The sequence below is a fragment of the Notamacropus eugenii genome, chromosome 6 (genome assembly GCF_028372415.1).
Source record: "Notamacropus eugenii isolate mMacEug1 chromosome 6, mMacEug1.pri_v2, whole genome shotgun sequence".
Lineage (NCBI taxonomy): Eukaryota > Metazoa > Chordata > Mammalia > Diprotodontia > Macropodidae > Notamacropus > Notamacropus eugenii.
Genome location: NC_092877.1, coordinates 362,342,089 through 362,344,483, shown reverse-complemented (window position 1 = coordinate 362,344,483; position 2,395 = coordinate 362,342,089).

The following is a 2,395-nucleotide window of genomic DNA, read 5'->3' as shown; positions in this document are numbered from 1 at the left end:
TATGTCTAATGATTTCCAGAAGCCCAGAAGCAAGTAAGAAGGAACTTTTCCTAGGTGTGTTTAATTCTTTTTAAGACAGTGATTATTTATTCTCCAAAGGTGCTGACATGAATAAAAACTCAGTACCAGAGTTTTCAGCTGGCTTAGTAGAACTAGGGTAAACCCATTTCCTAGAATACCCCTCAAGATACATTTGTTTCAGCCTTCAGATTCTTTCCAGTATGATTTCAAGTTACTCCTTTTCATACATTTTACATCTGAGTCAAAGTAGTTGACTTGCTGTTTCCCTATGTACAACCATTCATTTCCTCCCTCCATCCCTTTGCCTAGCTATACCAGCTGAGAAGGAATTCTCTTCTTCTCTCTAAATATTGGAATCTCCAGTTCCCAGCAAAGCTCATTTCATGTACCATCTCCCCAATCAGACTTTTCCTAATTCTTCCAGTTATTTGTACCCATTCTATTTTTTTAATCTTTATTTTGTCTATATTTTGGTGGCTAATGTGTGCATATATTATTTCTCCCCTGCCCTCAAGAAGTAATTTCCTTGATGGTAGGAGATCTTTTGCTACTTTTGTTGTCTCCCCATTACTTAGAAGAGCATCTGCTATACAGTAAGTGATTAATAAATGAATATTGAATTGAGTTGAAAGTTGAATTAAATTAGACAATGACTCACACTGGTGAGTTGGAGTTAGAGAGCTTCGGTTCAGGGCCCTACTCTGTTACTCCTTCAGCCAATTATTTCTCCACCCAGCCTCATTTTCCTCATCTGTAAAATCAGGGGTTGGAGTAAAGGACTCTGCTTTCTTATGTCTCTTGAACTTTGAGTCTAAAATCTTGAGCACCTGTCTCAATTTATTATCTCTCCAATTCAGTGCTTACTTTATCATTTTATTATTGAATATAAAATCGTAGAATTATCACTGGAATGGAAATCTAAAAGGCCCTCAGATTCAATCTTTTAACTTTACAAATAAGGAAACTGAAGTTCAAAGAGATTAAAAAACTTGTCCAAGGTCATAAAGATATAAAGTAGCAGAGGTGAGATCTGAACCCAGTTCCTCAGATGCCACATTAGATGATTTTTCTGCAGTGGAGCTTATATACACAACTGAAATCTTGGAAAATTTGCTTCTGGTAACTTGGGCATTTGGATTTATATTTAGCTTGTCATAAATAACTTCAAAAGCTAAAGTGACTAATTGAATTTCCTCAGGAAAGCCCACATCAACCATGATGCAATTCTAATGTTTCATTGAACATTCAGTGTGAGATTTCAAACACAGATTGAAGATAGCTTTATTGTTGTTGGGTTGTTTTTTTTTTTCCCACTTGAGGCAAGGGTGTGGTATTCTAGAATAGAGTGCTATCCATCTCTTATATAATGAAACCCTTAAACTATCAAACAGTTATTTTGTGGAGCTTACAATTATTAGCCTTTAAAGGAAATATCTCTCTGCCTTCATTTTTTTAGAAGCACAACCTTAGCCTAAGTTGAGATAGTTGACTATTAATCACATATACTTTGTATTACAATTAGGATGATTCTTCAAAGTTCTACATGACAGAGTCCCTACTCTGTCGGTTTCCTGTGTCATGAAAGCTTTACTTCCCCAGGGCAACTGATAATAGCCAACAGGTAGCTTTTATACACCTTTCCTGGGTCACTGCCTTGCTGTGGCAGAGGGATTTGCATAGCTCAATGAAACTATGATCTATACTCTGAAGGTGATCCAAGATGGACAAGGCATAGTGGAAAGTTCTGATGAAAAGAGATCCACTGGAAAAGGAAGTGGCAAACCGTTGCAGAATCTTTGCCAAAAAAAAATTCCATGGACAAGCTGGGACACAAATTTGTGAAGATAGTGGCTGACAGAAGTGCCTGGCATGTTATCTTCCACAGAGCCATGAAGGGTCTGACATGACTGAGCTCACAGCTTTTATACAGTGCATTATGGTTTTCACAATGCTTTAAAAATGTTATTTCATTTTAAATTCACAACAACTCCAGGAGATAGATACTAATATTAATTTCATTTTATTTATGAGGAAACCGAGGCAAGTAACAATTAAGTGACTTACCTTAAGTCACATAGCTAATAAGTACCTGAGCTTAATTCAGGTCTTTTAGACTCTCTGTTGTACCATCTAGGAGTCTCTATAACTACTATGACTAATAACTTATAGAAAGCTCTGGGAAGCTCTAATCTATTGGAAAGGTGTTGAGTTGGAGTCAGTCAGAGTTAGAGGTCTGATGGCAGACTGTGGCTAGTAACTCAAACTTATTTAACTAATCATAAGCATTTCTGTCACTAGAAGGTTTGCCAGTAAGTGATAAATCCCTCTGGGGGACCATGGTATTCAAGTAAAGAGCTATAAATACCAAAAGATC